Source organism: Meles meles, chromosome X, assembly GCF_922984935.1.
Source record: "Meles meles chromosome X, mMelMel3.1 paternal haplotype, whole genome shotgun sequence".
NCBI classification, from domain to species: domain Eukaryota; kingdom Metazoa; phylum Chordata; class Mammalia; order Carnivora; family Mustelidae; genus Meles; species Meles meles.
The window spans coordinates 98,162,182-98,180,067 of record NC_060087.1 but is presented as its reverse complement, the minus strand read 5'-3'; the positions used below and the strand labels follow the sequence as shown (position 1 = coordinate 98,180,067).

The 17,886-nt window shown below is 38.8% G+C and overlaps 1 protein-coding gene across 2 annotated transcripts in view; it reads left to right on the top strand.

The window, feature by feature from the left end:
- The first annotated feature begins 845 nt into the window (after window positions 1-845).
- Window positions 846-17,886, top strand: part of IL13RA2 (interleukin 13 receptor subunit alpha 2) — a 69,876-nt gene continuing 52,835 nt past the window's right edge. Inside the window, exons 1-2 of one of the 2 annotated variants that reach the window (XM_045996320.1) lie at window positions 846-893; window positions 1,322-1,374. The gene's annotated coding sequence lies outside the window, so the exon portion shown is untranslated. The remainder of the gene's footprint in view (window positions 894-1,321; window positions 1,375-17,886) is intronic. The other variant, XM_045996322.1, reaches the window with a different exon arrangement.

Here is a 17,886-nt window from a genome sequence, read left to right as displayed (position 1 = left end):
AGAAGAAGCAGATTCTATAGGCCCCATGGGAATTCTGAATACATTCTAAAGAGTTTCAGAGTACAAAACAAAAAGAGAAACTCATGGGTGGCTCAGTTGGTTGGGTGCCTGCCTTCAGCTTGGGTCTGGTCCCAGGGTTCTGGGATCAAGCCCCTGCTGAGCAGGGAGCCTGCTTCTCCCTCTCCCCAGCTCTTGCTCTCTCTCACTATCTCTCTGTCTCTCAAATAAAGAAATAATTTTTTAAAAAAGATTTTATTTGTTTATTTGACAGGCAGAGAACACAAGTAGGCAGAGAGGCAGGCAGAGGGAGAAAGGGAGAAGCAGGCTTCTGAGGATCCCGAGGGAGGGGCTCAATCCCAGGACCCTGGGATCATGACCTGAGCTGAAGGCAGAGGCTTTAACCCACTGAGCCACCCAGGGGCCCCAAGAAATAAAATTTAAAAAACAACAACAAAACAAAAACAAACAAACAAAACCTCAAATCCAGGCAGAACTTACCAGAATCCTGAAGAACAAATGCATCATAGGATATAAGAAATGTGCTCTTTGGGGAATGTTGAAGAGATAGTATCCATTAACCCAGAAGAAGAGAAGCTTTGTGGGTAATTTTAATAGTCATCTTAAAATGTCAATGACTCAGATACAGAGGATTGTCAATAAATATTCTTTTTATTCTTAGATGACTAAGTAGACTTAAAAGAGGCCATGGAAGATTTTGGTTAGACTTAAGGAGGAATCAAGATTGTGAAACACTGGAAATGGTTCCTAAGGAAAGCTGTGGAATCTTCTCTAGAGAGGTTTATAAATAGGATAAAGTCTCATCTGTCTGATGGTTGAGTGTAGCAGCAAGACCTAGCAATCCTAAGGTTTCTTCTGTGGTATTTTTACATTTGGTACATCATATTTATTGGAATCATGTTGTCTGTATATAATGTTGGAGTGTACTGGCATGATTTGCATTTAAACTATAGGTTAAATAATATTAGAAATATATATCTTCTATAAACAAACCTTTAGTGGTTTCCTCTCATTTCCAAACATCATGACAGTCTGAGTAATATCTCAGTATGTTTCTTTATCCTGTCAGTAATGATTATTTCAGTGATGACTTGTATTACTATTACCCATTCTTCCTGAAAAGAGGGAAAATAATGTGAACTATGCCAGTCTAGTCAAGTTGTTACCTGAAACATTTTGTAAAAGAGTAGAATATTTATTTGAAATATTTCCTTTCCACAGATATCATCAGGAGGTTACCACATTTAATGTTCTTTTCCTGTAAGGTCATTTTCTTTTAACCCATATTACTCTCCTTACATAGGGCTTGTAAGACAATTCACAAGAAGTGGCTGGATCTCACACACATTTGGAAAGGTAAGTTTTAATTTTCTTCAAACTTGTTTTTAAAAGTTGCATAAAATATTTATTTGTAATGAAACAAATTTTATTTTAAACTATTTTTCAGATAAGTTAGAACTGGATATAACTTTGAAGGTCATCAAGCTTATTTTACTGTTGAGGAAACAAATTCTGAGAAAAGGATGTTTGTATCCAGTGTAAGAGTGATAACATAAAGGCCAAATCTAAGGTCCTATAACTCACAGTCTAGTGCTTTTTGCAACACACATCACTAAATCTTTCTCCGTTTGGTGCTTATTTAGTGGTTATTGGTGGAATGAGTATGTGCATGTCTGTTAGGGTTAAGAATCTGTGGTCCACAGAAGTGTGACAGCCATATGGAAGTGTAGGAGTGGAAAAAATTCCCTTCTTCTTTTGGCTGGTCTAATAATCAAATGGACATAAGACAGGTTAACAGGAGAAAAATAAATTTCATTTGTACTGGAGCTCCATTAAAATCGGAAGCCCAGAAGGTAGTGAGGTTATTATGGCTTCTATATAGCATGCTGAGCTAAGGAAAGAAGCAGAGGTCTGGGGAAAAGTAGGTAAGGAAGGCCATTCACAGGAAGGCAGATGAAATGTTTGTAAAACAAAGGTTGCCTTGTTATGCAAAGTTTCTTGGGTATCTCTGTTAATAGCACTCTTTCCTGGCATAGGCCCCCTTTACAGTGTAAATTAAGGCAGTTATTGGGGAGAGGTAAGAACTTCACCTGAATCTGCTGGGTTTTGATTGTCTTCAGCTCAAAATAATCCTCATGCCAAAGTGACAAATTTTGGGGTGGTAAATTCTGCTCCCCTTTAGTCCAGTCTTTGAAACTTCAAGTAAGGAATTTTGCCATCTAGAAGTTCAGTTGATAGATTGTTGTATATCTCATTATACCAGTCTCAGTCTTGAGAATAGTTCAATTAAATGGTTTTGTTTTAATTCAGGAGGTGGTCTTGCAGGTGGGCTCTCAAGGTTAGGGTTAAACTGTGTAAGCAGTGAGACAATTAATCAGAGGAATTTATATAGAAAGAAAATAAAAAGATTAATGGTTAAAGCCAATTATAAACCCAGTGTCAGCGTCAGTCCTGAAAGCTGCCAGGCAAGATTTCTAGATGTCTGGCTCAAAGCATCTTCAGAATGAGTGAGGGGCAGGCCATGGCAATCTGATAGATGTTCCTGGTTTGCAGTTTGAATGTCTTTAATGATGTTGTCCGGGAATCTTTCTGAGTCCTGCACACAGCAACAGGCATAAGGAAGATTATCTAAACATGAGTTATTGTGGTGATTTCTCTGAAGTTTATATCAGGTCATCTAGTTTCAGTGTGAGGGCTTTAGGAAAAGTAGCAGTTTTCGTTCCCAATGGTTCCAGGTCGAAAGGATGAGAAAAAAAAAATCGCAGATATTAGTTAGCATATCCGATATTTAAAGAAATTAGATATTAGATATTTAAAGAAACTAGAATTCAGGATCTAGTCCAGTTTAAAGATAAATAATAAAATTTCAAAGACAATAGAACTAGAATCTATTGAAACAATTTTTTTCTCTCTACAAATACTCCCATTTCTACCCAAGAAAATTATGGCATAACTAATTTGCTAAGATAAGTCTAGTTTTATTAAATTTGGCCTGATTATATAACTACATCAAGAATAATGATTGATCATTATAGGCTCTTTTAAATCGGCTTTGTTGGAACTTTTCATAAGGACTCTCGGATTGAACTTTTAAAAGCCTCTTAAGGCTAGTAAGCCAAGCCAAAGACTTGCCATCAGAATTCACCTGCAATGCCTATAGATTTGGGTAAACTTCTCTCCTTTTTAGGTCCCCCAAATATCCTGAGTCTTCTGCAGCTGCCAGAAAGTGATTTTCCTTACTTCTCTAGTTAGGCTGTTGGGAACCCTGTAAGCAAGTACCAGGCTGTTTTTCACAGGGCCTTTTTGCCTATAAAGTCAACCTTAGTTCCTTAAAGCTGTTTAGAATATCTTATTCTATGTATATTCTCAAATCTGACATTGTAGTCAAAGCCTTGGTAATATAACCGATGTTTCCAGTTGTGTCCTGTCACAAAGAGAACAGATTCTCATTGAACTTTTGCAGATAAATATATTAACATGAAAATAAGAAGACTCACTAAGAGTTTCCAAATTCTGGAGAGATCAGGTAGGGAGAACAAGTAATTGTTTCATTTTTGTTTACAAATGTACACTCTACCAGTTTGCTCTAAGTCTTAAGTACCTTAGGAGAAAAAGTTTCCTTAAATCTGGAAAAACAAAACATTAAAGTACCAGCAATATTTCAAACAAAAGTCATACAAATTGTAATCATCATCAGTTCATTTGGGCCCATGTAATTAATTCTTGTTCTGCTTGAATCCACTTTTTTCCATTAGTTTTGGAAAATTCTTATCCAGTTCAGTTTTATGACCTAAAAATTATCAGAAACATCTGCTTGCCAGAGTCTTTTCTGTAAATTTCCATTAAGATGAAGCACTTAAGCTGATGTCTAGAGGATGTGAGTTCTTCGGTGGGTATCCAGGATGCATTCATAAACGACTTTGCATATGAAGGCCTGAAGCGGGCAGCACCTGATTACAGTATCCTGGAGAGTAGGGGGAATTGTAAAGGGCAACAAAGCGAGTCTTACCTCTTGTCTCAGGTGCTTCTGCTAGATACATTTCCTGGCTTTTGGTATTTACGTGAGTGATCTTTGTACTCCGGGCCTGGAGATCAGGCTGGAGTGCTTTCTGTAAATCTTATGAAGAGAGGGAAGTCAAACAGGCAGCTGGGAATTTAAGGGATTTTCTGGGGAAGCTGTAGAAATTTGGGGATTTAAGGGAATTTGCTGAGGTAATGAGGCTGGATTTTGAGAGTGGGGATTTTAGACCAGGGGTCCAGAGATACAAGTGTTCTCCTGAAGTATCAGGAACAGGGAATAGGGGATTTTAAAAGTGTACATAAGAGCACAGAGAAGGAATTTACATTAGAGTAGACTTTAATTTTTGTTTTAAGTCCAATTTATGTTCTTTCATCTTATTAAAGGAGTCCCTAAGTCTTGCTACTCCTTTGTATTCATTTCAACCCAGTCTCTCCATAGGTACCCATATGACATTTGTTTGGGATGAGCGCTCTCTACTTTTTTTTTTCTTTTGAATCTGTCCAATTCCAAGGATCCATCATCTGGCCATTGCCAAGTATGATCTTATATTAATCTCAATAGTGGACTAAACCAATAAGTCTTTAAGAAAGAGACACTTCCGGGGCACCTGGGTGGCTCAGTGGGTTAAGCCGCTGCCTTCGGCTCAGGTCATGATCTCAGGGTCCTGGGATCGAGTCCCGCATCGGGCTCTCTGCTCAGCAGCGAGCCTGCTTCCCTCTCTCTCTCTCTGCCTGCCTCTCTGTCTACTTGTAATTTCTCTCTGTCAAATAAATAAATAAAATCTTTAAAAAAAAAAAAAAAAAAAAAAAAAGAAAGAGACACTTCCAAAGGAGAGTGAAAATGATGCAGTCCTCATAATACAAAAATTTTCGTTCTAAAAATAATAATAACAAAAAAAGACAAAGACACATATCTAGCCACAAATGGGGTACAACCCACATTTCTGTCCAGCCATATCTAGCTGCAAGTGAGACACAACCCACATTTTTCTGGCCAAATTTTATAACAGAGAAAAAAAGAAAACAGTGACCATCTTTGGGAGGAAAAGCATTAATAGAAAACAAAGTCATCGTAACACACTTTTACCAAAGTGTCTATACCCAAGGGACTAGTTCAACTATTTTCTTCTGCTAATCTAAATTTAGAAAAAGAAAAGAACTGTCATTACTCTCACTTCCATCAGACCCTGCAGGCAGAGATCTGAGAGACTGAGATGGTAAGAATTCATAACTTCTGCTGGCTTTTGTCATAGGTCCCAGAATCTCACAACTGCAACAGCCCCAGAGAGAGCAGTGTCCAGCAACTGAAGATTCCTTTGTTGTTGCCAACTGTAGGGGTGGAATAATTTTCCTTTCATCCCTTCTAGGTTCTTTGGTCTAATAATCAAATTGACCAAAGATTAAAAGAAGAGGGGTGCCTGGTGGCTCAGTCAGTTAAAGCTCTGCCTTAGACTCAGGCCATGATTGGGATTGAGCCCTTTGTAATGCTCCCTGCTCATTGGGGTGTCTGCTTCTTGCTCTACTCCAACCCTCACTCGTGCTCTTTCTTTCACTCTCTCTCTCTCAAATAAATAAATAAATAAAATCTAAAAAAAAAAGAAGAAGATTGACAGGAAAAAAACCCAAATTTCGTATGTATGGGAGTCCCCTAAAAATATAAGATCTAAAGGGCAGCTGGATAATTGAGGCTTATAAGACATACTGAGCCAAGGAAAGGGATAGGGTTCTGGGAATACAAAATGGAGGAAGGCCATTCACAAGAAGGTGAGAGATTTTTGGAAAACAAAGTTTGCCCTGTTATGCAGGTAAGTTTCTTAGGAAAAAAGGTATCTCTGCTAATAGTTCTCCTTCTGGTTCAGGCTCCCTTTCAAATGAGAATTTAGACAGTGGATGGAGAGTAAAAGGCTTTTCCTAAATTTTCAGGTTAAAAAAAAAAATCAGCCTAAAATAAATCCTTATACCAAAGAAACATATTTTAGGGTCACAAGTTCTGTTTCACTACAAAAGTGGGAGACAATTCAAAAGAATTTGTTCTTTTTTAAAAAGTTTTTATTTAAATTAGTTAACATACAATGTAATATTAGTTCATGTTTACAATATAGTAATTCAACACTTCCATATAATATCCAGTGCTCATCACAAGTGCACTCCTTAATCCCCATCACCTATTTCCCCATCCCTCACCCATCTCCCCGCTGGTGACAATCAGTTTATTCTCTATAGTTAAGAGTCTGTTTCCTGGTTTGCCTTTCTTTTTTTCCCATTGCTCGTTTGTTTTCTTTCTTTCTTTCTTTCTTTTTTTTTTTAAGATTTTATTTATTTGACAGACAGAGATCACAAGTAGGGAGAGAGGCAGGCATAGAGAGAGAGAGAGAGGAGGAAGCAGGCTCCCTGCCAAGCAGAGAGCCCGATGCGGGGCTCGATCCCAGGACGCTGGGATCATGACCTGAGCAAAAGGCAGAGGCTTAACCCACTGAGCCACCCAGGCGCCCCTGTTTTGTTTCTTAAATCCCACATATGAGTGAGATCATAGGTATTTGCCTTTCTCTGATTGACTTATTTCACTTAGCATTATACTGTCTAGCACTATCATGTCCTTGCAAATGGCAAGATTTAATTATTTGGCTGAGTAATATTCATATATACTTCAGTATATCTTCTTTATCTATTGATCAATTGATGGACACTTGGCTGTTTCCATGATTTGGCTAGTGTTAATAATGCTGCCATAAACATTGGGGTGTATCTCTTATAACCTGTAGTGCAATTGCTAGATCATAGGATAGTTCTACTTTTAACCTTCATATTGTTTTCCACACTGGCTGCACTAGATTGCATCCCCACCAACAGTACAAGAGAGTTCTCCTTTCTCTACATTCTTGCCCACACATCTTGTTTCTGTGTTGTTGATTTTAGCCATTCTGACAGGTGTGAAGTAATATCTCATGGTAGTTTTGATTTGCATTTCCTTGATGATGAATGATGTTGAGCATCTTTTTCATGTGTTGGCCATCTGTATAACCTCTTTGGAGAAATGTCTCTTCATGTCTCCTGCCCATTTTTTAATTGGATTATTTGTTTTTTGGGTATTGAGTTGTATCAATTATTTTTTCTTCTTTTTTGTAAAAAGATTTTATTTATTTATTTGAGAGAGAGAGAGAGACAGAGAGTGAGGAAGAATGAGTGGGGAGAGGGGCAGGGGGAGAATGGGAGGGAAAAGCAGACTCCCCACTGAACATGGAGCCCAACATGGAACTTGGTCCCTTGACCCCAAGATCATAACCTGAGCCAAAGTCAGATGGTAGACCAACTGAGCCACCCAGGTGCCCCTCAGTTCTTTATGTATTGTCCTTTGCAAATATCTTCTCCCATTCTGTAGGTTGCCTTTTAGTTTTGTTGATTGTTTCCTTAACTGTACAGAAGATTTTTATTTTGAGGTAGTCCCAATAGTTCATTTTTGCTTTTGTTTCCCTTGCGTCAGGAGACATATCTAGAAAGAAGTTGCTATGGCCAAAGTCAAAGAAGTTACTGTCTGTGTTCTCTTTTATGAATTTTATGGCTTCGGGTCTCACATTTAGGTCTTTAATTAATTTTGAGTTTATTTTTGTGTATGGTGTAAGAGAGTGATCCAGTTTCATTCTTTTGCATGTTGCTGTCCAGTTTTCCCAACATCATTTGTTGAAAAGATTCTCTTTTTCCTATAGATATTCTTTCCTGCTTTGTTGAAGATCAATTGACCACATAATTTTGGGGTTATTTTGGGGTTTTCTTTTGTGTTCCATTGATCTATTTGCCAGTACCATACTGTTTTGTTTACTGTAGCTTTGTAATGTTACTTGAAGTCTGGAATTGTGATGCCTCTAGCTTTTCTTTTCTTTTTTTTCTTTAAAATTTTATTTATTTATTTGACAGATGGAGATCACAGGTAGGCAGAGAGGCAGGCAAAGAGAGAGAGGCAGAGAGCCTACTTCCCCCTCTCTCTCTCTGAGGCAGAGAGTCTCCATGCGGGGCTCAATCCTAGGACCCTGGGATCATGACCTGACCCGAAGGCAGAGACTTTAACCCACTGAGCCACCCAGACGCCCCTAGCTTTGCTTTTCTTTTTCAAAATTGCTTCTGGGGGCACCTGGGTGGCTCAGTGGGTTAAGCCCCTGCCTTTGGCTCAGGTCATGATCTCAGGGTCCTGGGATCGAGTCCCGCATGGGGCTCCCTGCTCAGCAGGGAGCCTTGCTTGCCCCTCTCTCTCTGCCTGCCTCTCTGGCTGCCTCTCTGCCTACTTGTGATCTCTCTTTGTGTGTCAAATAAATAAATAAAATCTTTGGATGGTGTTCCAGAAACTGGAAACTACTATTTAAAAAGAAAAAAATTGTTTCTGCTATTTGGTGTCTTTGTGGTTCCATACAAATGTTAAGATTGTTCTAGCTCTGCAAAAGAATATTGTTGGTATTTTGATGCAGATTGCATTAAATGTGTAGTTTGCTTTGAGTAGTATAGACATTTTAAGGATATTTGTTCTTCTAATCCATGAGCATGGAATATCTTTCCATTTCTTTGTGTCATCTTCAGTTTTTTTCATTAATATTTTATAGTTTTCAGAGTGTAGGTTTTTCACTTCTTTAGTGATATGCCTGGAATTCTTTCTCTTTATTCTTTGCATATTTATTACTGGTTTTTAATATATGGTTACCATTATGTTTATATGTAACCTGTTATGCATGTAACAGTCTATATTAAGTTAATGGTCTTTCAGCTTGAACTCATTCTTTACTTCTCTCCTCCCTATATTTTAGACATATGTTTTTATATTTTATGTCCTTTTTGTGAGTTCTTTGGATGATTTTTTTTCGTTTATTTGTTTATTTAGAGCATAACAGTGTTCATTGTTTTGGCATCACACCCAGTGCTCCATGCAGTACGTGCCCTCCCTATTACCCACCACCTGGTTCCTCAACCTCCCACCCCCCCCGCCCTCTTTGGATGATTTTTTTACAGAAATATTAATTTTTACTGCTTTTGTGTTTCCTGCTTTTATTCTGTCACTTTTGGTCTCTCTTTTCCACTCAAAGTGCCTTTGAACATTTCTTGCAGGACTGGTTTAGTGGTCATGAACTCCTTTAGTTTTTGTTTTCCTGGGAAACTCTTTCTCTCTACTTCTGAGTGATAGTCTTGTTGGATAGAACATTCTTGGCTGCAGATTTTTTTCATTCAGCATATTGAATATATCATGCCACTCCCTTCTGGTTTGGAAAGCTTGTTTAAAAATGTCCTGCTTGGGGTGCCTAGGTGCCTCGGTTAGTGGAGTGTCTGCCTTCAGCTCAGGTCATGATCTCAGGGTTCTGGGATGGAGCCTCACATTGGGCTCCCTGCTTAGTGGGGATTCTGCTTGTCCCTCTCCCTCCGCTCCTCACCCCCACTCATGCCCTCTCTCTCTCTCTCAAATAAATAAATAAAATCTTTAAAAAAAAAAAAATCTCTGATTCTTTTTAAACTTTTTTTGTCTCTGGGGTAAGGGTTTCAGTGTTGTCTTCTAGTCTTTTCTCAAGTCCATTTAGTATCCTTTTGATAGTTGCTTTAAATTCTCCATCAGGCATTTTACTTATATCTGTTTTGGTTAGATCTCTGGCTTGGCCTTATCTTGTTCTTTCATTTGGGATAAATTTCTTTGTTTTTCTCTTTTTGTTTAAGTCTCTTCCTTCTCTGTATTAGAGAAGCTAGTTATGTCTCTTGTTCCTCAAAGTAATGGCCTTTTGAAGAAGAGATCGTGTAGTACCATAGGCCTGACACTTCACGGATTGTCTTCAGTGTGTCTGCTTCAGCTCTGCTGTTGTGTTCTGGCTGTTCTGCCCTTCAGGCCAGTTGTCTACAGAGGCTCTCCTCACCTGGTTGAGTAGTATTTGTTCCCAGGGCCTGCATGTGGTGAGTTTTAACTAGGTGCTCTCTGGTCTGCTTTTGAAATGAGACCTGACACCACCTCCACTGGAACCGAGGCCCTACAAAACTCTCTGGTTGGGAGTTGTGATATGAGCAGGAGTTTGTGCTGATCTGGGTGAGGGGTCTGCCTGGCTGGGACAAAGTGTAACTGAGAAAGGCAGTTCCTCTGGAGCACAAGAAGGTGGGGCTTAGTTTAAGCAATTTCAGCAGCCAGTGTCTGTGCTTTGCTGCTTCCTACAGGTGGCTCTGTGTTTATGCTGAGGAGTGGGAGGAGGGAAATGGCACCTGCCAAATCCTTTGTTCCAGGAGAGGTTTCTCTGAACACTGCCTATCAGGCACATGCTCATAAAAGAACAACTAATCTCCCCACTGTGTGCCCTAGACATTCCTCTAATTGCTGTTTCCACGCTGTGTGCCCCTGGCTTGTTTTTCTTGCCTTTTCTCCAAGAGCAGCAATATTCCCTCTGGGCTCTATCCCAATCAACTTCACTAAACTTTAAAACCCCGGCTTTAAGCCCTGCTGGTTGAAAGAACTCATGAAATTCAAACCCTCTCATTTTCCAAGCCAATAGCTATGTGGAAATGTTCTCCTTGAGCATTTCCCTATGTACTCCTCTCTCTCTTGCTCTTCTCTGTGACCATGGCTCCCTCTCTTCCACAGCAGCCAGAATCCATTTCTCCCCTAAACCACCTCTCTGCCTTACCTTGTTTGATGTGGTCTTTTCTCTCCCTTTATTTGTGGAGTTTGTTCTGTAGTCTTCAGGTTGATTTCTGAGGTATTTAGGATGATTTGATAGTTATCTAGTTATATTCATAGGATAAGGCAAGCCTAGGGTCCCCCTACTCCAATGTCATCTTCCTCCTCCCAAAAGAGTATGTTCTTTAAAGAGGAGAGACGCAGGAAGGGTGCCATTGTAGACAGAGACTCATACAGAAGATATGTCTTATGATTTTAGAGATGATATTTTTCTTTTTGGGCTCTTCTAGAATAAAGGGTGAGGAGAAGGGAGAGGTACTAATTTGACATTTATGGAAATACAAACAAATGATTGACATTATGGAAATTTTCCTCATATTAAATATCATAGACAGTAGTTAAGAAATTAAATGTGGTATGTATTGGTCACAAGAAAATCCCACTAAACTTCATGTAATAGAATGTTCATAGCTATCCAATTTTTTTCCCCAAGGTGTCCATAGTAAGCAGTATCTATGTAGCTTGGAATTAGATTCTGTCTGTGTCATTAAGTATTTGAGTGACATAACAAATAAGAATTGTCAAGCAATGTGGCAGTGTAAAAGGGTCATGGTGATGTGGAAGGCCAATATCACTACTCTATTAAATGAAGAAAAAAGCAGCCCAAATTTATACACAATCAAGATACTTTGTCCCAAATAAAAACCACATTTGCTGGACCATATCAGATTTTGCTTTCCCAGACAATTCAAGTCCTCCCCCATAGTTCCCTTCCTCTGACCCATCTCTCTGGCCCCACTAGCTATGCACTGTATGTTAGAGTTCAAAAACATAGAGATAAATAAAAATATATTTCATTTCCTCAAGAAGCTCACAGTCCAGTTCACGGAGGTAGAGAAATACAATTATGATGCATTCTACTTAATACTGTGATATCAGGAAGAACTTTTCCATATGTGTCTATGGAAACTCAGGCTATGTGTTTCAGTGAGGGGATGATGTCTGAGTGGAGTTTTGAATGATAAATAGGAAGATCTCATTATTTTCTCTTTGGATTATTGAAAGTATTCCCTAACTGAAAGTCTTGCCGACATGATTGCCCTACTACGTTTTGATGGAGCTCCCAGTTGAAAGGCAATGAAGCATAAGAAATTCATGGTGTATTTGGGGAAATTCCAAATGTTTGGTATGGCTTTACTGAGAGGTGAAAAATCCAAGTCAAGAAGAAAAGCAGAGGCTCAACCTTGGGGTGCCTTGTATGCCATGAACCCTATAGTGTTGAAATTGAAAAGCAGTAGAATATGTTGCAAGTGGAAAAATAACCCAGTCCAATCTGCATTTTGATCTTGTGACTGCTAAGTAGAGAATGCTTTGGAGGGAGGGTAAGCATGGTGGCAGGAAGCCCAGTTGAGAGGCATCATGAAAAAGATGATGTCATCTGTAACTAGAGCAATGGTGGTGGGAATACAGGGAAATGGACAGATTTGAGAAGTAGTTAGGAATTGCTGTTGACAGAATTTGTTGTTAAATTGATTGTGGTGGATGAAACGAGGGGAGAGAACTAGGATTATCTTATCTGGTGTTAGCAACTGGTTAGCAGTGCCATTCTATGAAATCTGAAACAGGAGGAAGACCAGTTCTGCGTGGGGGAGGATGGTGATCAATTCACACTTGGACATGTTGAGCTTGACTCACCTGTGAAATATCCAGGTAAAAATTTCTACTAAGCAATTTGATATGATGGTCTGGAGCTCAGAAGAGTAGTCTGTACTCACCCTTTTCTGCCTCTTCTGAATGCCCTTAGAATCCATCCTCAGTAGTTTAACCCTTGATTCCATACCATCCTGGACCTGCCCTTTAGTGTCTCTCATTTTCATGTACTTCTCAGGTATTATATACCCATCTGTATCTTTTGCAATACTTATCTGACTTTTGGGCATAAGTGAGGTCTTTATAAAGGGTTGTCAAGATTTGCATGGCTACCTCATCACAGAGGTTATTCAGGAAAAAAAAATGACACTTTTTAATAGTTATTACAAATCAATTTTACATGTGTGACCAATTTTACTTGAAAGATTTATAAGATATTTTCCATTACCCCTTACCCCTAATTTAAGTTTTCCAACCTTTAGCAAGAAGTGAAAATGTTAACAGTTTTTCTACATTGGCTTCCTCACAATCCTTTATCCTGTCATCTGAGTCCCTGAGTTTCTGTAACCCAATTTGGCATATGGAATTGATAAGCCAGGGAAGGGATCTGGTTATTGTTATTTCATGTTTGGGCATTTACAGTTATTTGTGGATATTGTATCCTGAGACATTCTGAACTTCATTTTTTCCAAAGGAGGGGCCTCTTTTGTATCAACAGTGGAACTTAAGGGATTTCTGTTAAGCATTTACAGAAAACGGTTCCTCTTTAAAAAAAAAAATGCAGGAGGCTTAGGAACAGTTGCCAAGTGGGGAATGAGATCTTTGGTGGCTTAGCAGTTTTTGCTTTCTCATTTCCCTCCCTTTTGATACTTTTTCATTTATGTTTATCCTCCCTCTTCTAGAATTATTTCATTTATGCATGCATCCACATATTCACATATTCATTCCTTATACATCACCAAAGTTTACCAGTCCTAGTCTCTGTACTTTGCAGAATACTCAAGATAAGAATTAGTCATGCAGTACAAATGTGAAAAACAACACTGCTTCTTTCCCACACAGACCTGTTGAGTACTTTATGTAAATATCAATGGGGTTTTTAGAGAAAATAATTCCTGCTTTGGGAGCTTGTCTCAAAAGAGTGGTGCTAATATTGAGACTTAAACCCAGTAGGTAGCAAGGGGAAATACTGACAAGTAAATGATAGATGGAGCTTTACCCCTTTTATTTATTTATTTTTTAAGATTTTACTTATTTATTTGATGGAGAGAGAGTGAGCACAAGCAGGGGGAGCAGCAGGTAGAGGGAGAAGCAGGTTCCCTGCCAAGCAAGGAGCCTGATGTGGGGCTCCATCCCTGGAATCATGACCTGAGCCGAAGGCAGATGCTTAACCAACCTAGCCGTCCTAGTATCCTGGAGCTTTAATTACTTTCTGATCAAAATCTAACATCACCTAATTCATATAGAGGCTAACTGTGTGTGTGTCAGACATATAGTAGGTGCTTTATACATATAAATTCATTTAATTCTTACTATGATGTAAACCCCATTACTATCCCCCATTTTAAAGATGAAGAAACTGAAGCATAGAGATGTTCAGTACATTTTTTTTAAAAGATTTATTTATTTATTTGACAGACAAAGATCACAAGTAGGCAGAGAGGCAGGCAGAGAGAGAGAGAGAGAGGAGGAAGCAGGCTCCCCGCTGAGCAGAGAGCCTAATGCAGAGCTCTATCCGGGATCCCGGGATCATGACCTGAGCCGGAGGCAGAGGCTTTAACCCACTGAGCCACCCAGGCACCCCATTCAGTACATTTTCCAGGGTCACATAGCTAGTAAATGATGGTTCTGAGATTTGAACCCAGGCAATATGACTCCAGATTTAATACTATATTCAGATACGGAACTAGTATGATTAATTTAGTATGTATATGTTCATTTTCTTTTAGCTATTCTGTGTCTTCTTCTATGTGTCATATGTGTATGCTAGAGATTAGCTCAGAACAAAAGAAAATCATATGTAACTTTGCTCTCAACATTTAAACCCAGTATACAACAAATAAGGGGGAATGTACCAAAAAGAGCCTGAAACTAGCAGTAACTGGAAATCACGCAACAATTTGGTGACACAAGAAAGGATTGCCAAAAAAAAAAGCCCTTCCACAGTATTTACTTATTTAAGCCCCTTCCTTCCTTCCTTCCTTCCTTCTTTCCTTTTGTAATCTCTCTGTCCAACACAGGGCTCAAACTCACAACTCTGAAAGCAAGCATTTCATGCTCTACCAACTGGGCTACCCAGGTGCTCCAAATTTCTTTTTTTTTTTAAACATATATTTTATTTATTTATAAAAATATTTTATTTATTCATTTGACAGAGAGAGATGCAGTGAGAGAGGGAACACAGCAGGGGGAGAGGCAGAGGGAGAAGCAGGCTTCCTGCCGAGCAGGGAGTCCAATGCAGGGCTTGATGCCAGGACCCTGAGATCATGACCTGAGCTGAAGGCAAATTCTTAACGACTGAGGCACCCAAGTACCCCTCCAAGTTTCTTTTTTATTTGAGTATAGTTGATACACAGTGTTATAAGTTTCAGGTATAAAGGGGCCCCTGAGTGGCTCAGTAGGTTAAGCATCTGCCCAGAGTCCTGGGATCAGCAGCCAAAGTTATCTTTTTTTTTTTTTTTTTTTTTGAAGATTATTTATTTATTTATTTATTTATTTGAGAATGATAGTGAGAGAGAACTGGAGTGGGGGTAGGTGTAGAGGAAGAAGCAGGCACCCCTCTGAGCAGGGAGCCTGATGCAAGGCTCGATCCCAGGACCCTGGGACCATGACCTGAGCCGAAGGCAGATGCCCAACCCACTGAGCCACCCAGGCGCCCCCAGAGTTATCTTTAAAACAGAACTAATTGTATATACTTCCCTGCTCAAACTTCAGACACTTCCAGTGGACCCCTATCTCATTCAGAACAAAATGTCAAACTAAACTAGCCTAGGAGGCACCACACAAACTGTCCCCTCTACCCCTTTGACTTTTCCTCCTTTCTTTCCTGCTTACTCTGCTCCAGCAACACAGGCCTCCTAACAGGTGCCCACCAGACACAGTCCCTCTTCAGGGCCTTTGCACTTGCTATTCCATCTGCCTGAAACACTCTCCACTTAGTCGTCTTCATGACTCTTTCCATCCTTTATTCAGGTTTTTCCTACAGAGGCCTTCCTCATCTTCCTTTCTAAAATAGCCTCTTTCCCTCACTTCACCCATCATTATCTAACATCCTACCCTGCTCTTTTTTAATGGCATTTATCATGACCTAATGTATTTCTGATTATTTATCTATGATCTATCTCCATTACTGGAAAGTCAATTCAATGAGAGCAGGAGTTTGTTCACTCACTGCTATAGCCCCATGACCTAACACAAACTTAGTAACTATTTGCTGAATTAATAACCGACTGGCTGAATCAATGAATCACTAAATGGCAGTAACCTAGGGAGAAAGTAGGTCATGGGCTAAGGAAAGAAAGAAAACATTTCTTCAAAGATGTGCTGCCAATCTGAAATACCACTCACAAGATCATCTCAGTATTAGTGTAAAAGATCTAGCTATTCTCTTTTCAGGCAATATAGCCACTTTAAAGTCACATGTTAATATACAGTGACTATGACCCATAAGATCTGCGATTTTTTCCTAAATTAAATGTAAAGAATAATAGATGAGATGATTTTGAAACCCTGTTTAGTAGCCTCCTTAAGCATTTGAAAACCCATATGCCTGCCACTAATAGAGTGACAACTTTAGAAAATTAATATGTGTTGTTGACCTTTATTTTTCCTAAAAGTATGATGTTCCCTGGCTGTAAGGAATTTTCTGCTGGTTGTCTGATCTCCAGCTGGAGCTTAACTTCCTAATTTTATTAAGTCTCAATCTGAGGACACACATGTGTACACTCTGGTTTCCTGTTAATAGTTCATTAACAAGTTCATTATGTGGTTGTTCCTGTCTCAGCATTATCAAGAGACAAATTGGAAAAGATCATGATGCTATGGTAAAATTCTGTATGATTGTTTCTCTGAATTCTTTTGATTGAAGAACTGTTTATTTTATAATTCATTTATATTTGAAAGGGGATAAATGGGAGAGTTGTTTTGTAACTTATATTCTTGGAAAAAATTTAGGTAGAAAAGACTTATATTTGGAGACTAACCTAGTCTGTATTAATGGACTTACAGAGAAAAGGCTTTTATTGCATTTCATTAATTGTTTTCAAAGGATTCTAGTAAATTAAAATGTGTTTAACACTAAATAGCAATATGAATCAGAAAACTGATTTTTTTTTAAAGATTTTATTTATTTATTTGACAGAGAGAGATCACAAGTAGGCAGAGAGGCAGGCAGAGAGAGAGGAGGAAGCAGGCTCCCTGCCGAGCAGAGAGCCTGATGTGGGGCTCGATCCCAGGACCCTGGGATCATGACTTGAGCTGAAGTCAGAGGCTTTAACCCACTGAGCCACCCAGGCACCCCAGAAAACTGATATTTTAAAAAAATATATTTTAAAAGATTTTATTTACTTATTTTTCAAAGAGAGAGAATGCAAACGGGGGGAGCAGCAGGCAGAGTGAGAAACAGGCTCCCCGATGAGCAGGGGGCCCAGCATGGGACTCGATCCCAGTGGGATCATGACCTGAGCGGAAGATAGATACTTAACTGATTGAGCCACCCAGGCATCCCAGAAAACTGATTGTTATAAAGGCTTATAAATGACCTTGATTAGATCATCTCTTCATTCAGGTCCTTGATTTTCTTGGCTATAAAAAGAGAGTGTTAGACTCGAGTTTTTAGATTTGTTTCAGCATTACCAGTTTCAGTTTCTGTGAACATACTTAATGATGTCTGGGAATAGTAATGTCAGTTCTCATGATATGATTAATAAATATTAGCTTGATAATTGTTGAATCTGAATAATGGGTCCATTTGATTTCATTTAGCTATTTCTACTTTTATGTAGGTTTAAATATTTTTATAAAATAGCAAATTTAGATATATAATTGATTAATAAAATGCTTGATAGTAGATACTATATTCAAACTGGTCCTATGAAATCTATTTTCTGCCTATGCTGTTTTCTTCCATTTTTCTCTGAAATATTTATGCAAAATAGCTGTCTTTATGAACATTCCAGGGCAGACAGTTTTCTTCAGTTTTTAAATAACTGTGCTAAGGGTTAGACCAGATTTTAAAAATTCCCCATGAACAGATTTTCAAGGTAAAGATATTCATTGATCAGGAAACTAGTAAGTTTTTACAAGTATGATATAATTTATATTAATTTCGCTCTCTCATAACACCTAATCTAGATTAGTTTAATTATCTGTAACTCATTCTTAAGCCAGGCTGATTTTTTTTTTCCTTGCCACCCTGCATATTACCAGGCCGTTTGTGGAGGATAATATGGTAGACTACATTGTAGCTAAGAAAGTGTCTTTTAATGTTAAGCAATCCTGGGTTCAAATCCCTATTTCAGGGGCGTCTGGTGGCTCAATCAGTTAAGTGTCTACCTTGGGCCCAGGCCATG